At 41.3% G+C, this 812-nt stretch overlaps 1 protein-coding gene across 1 annotated transcript in view; it reads right to left on the bottom strand.

Moving 5' to 3' along the window:
* Positions 1-244: 244 nt before the first annotated feature.
* LOC124009410 (ubiquitin-conjugating enzyme E2 R1-like) overlaps positions 245-812 on the bottom strand; it is a 19,572-nt gene continuing 19,004 nt past the window's right edge. Inside the window, exon 5 of the mRNA XM_046321231.1 lies at positions 245-812. This exon is cut by the window's right edge and continues 792 nt beyond it. The gene's annotated coding sequence lies outside the window, so the exon portion shown is untranslated.

Raw genomic sequence — 812 nt, 5'->3', positions numbered from 1 at the left:
CCAAATCCACTAATTTGAAGGAGTGTCCACATACTTTTGTATAGATAGTATATCTCTGAAGCCCACCAGGAAAGAGACCACTATCTTAAAAATTCTCATTTTTTTCTCATTCTTAAATATCCTGAGAGTTAAAGTTAAATTAAGCCAAATTAGAATAAATGCAACATCCAATATTGCTGATTAACACACGCAAACACATCTCTACTTGGAGATCCATGATAGCACCCTCCACTTGCAAACACATCTCTACTTGGAGATCCATGATAGCACCCTCCACTTGCAAACACAAAAGTAAAAACAAAAGTGGCAGCCATTTTCTTTCCCCAATTCCCGAGGCTTGCTGACTGATACTGCCACAACATATTTTCAACAGAGATACACAATCTTCCTACAGAAAACCACAAAGATCGACTCCATGACCCAAGGACATTTTAAATCATTCTCTAACAAAGACTACTGGCATAATTCTCAATGAAAGGAGAATAAAAACAGGAAACAGCAAATAATTCCGCTAATCCCATAAAGCACCCCCCCATACAGTTGCTGGGCTACACCAAAGACTTGTCTCTGGCTCCATCATCCTCTGCAGAGGAGAACCTTGAGGAGAAAGGTATGGGTCTCAGAGAATTCTGTCCAGATGCAGGAGAACCAGTTGCCACGACAACATTACATTGAGTGCTTTAGAATCACTCACTCCACTCTCAAACAGAAAAACACCTCAGACAGGTATGGCTAGGCCAGCAAAATGTTGTTGAAACGCTGCTAAAACATTCAAACTGGGTTTGGCCCGCAGCTCAAGTGCATCCTGGGAT

The sequence above is a fragment of the Oncorhynchus gorbuscha genome, linkage group LG22 (assembly GCF_021184085.1).
Source record: "Oncorhynchus gorbuscha isolate QuinsamMale2020 ecotype Even-year linkage group LG22, OgorEven_v1.0, whole genome shotgun sequence".
Classification (NCBI taxonomy): domain Eukaryota; kingdom Metazoa; phylum Chordata; class Actinopteri; order Salmoniformes; family Salmonidae; genus Oncorhynchus; species Oncorhynchus gorbuscha.
This window is presented reverse-complemented; position numbering and strand designations above follow the sequence as displayed.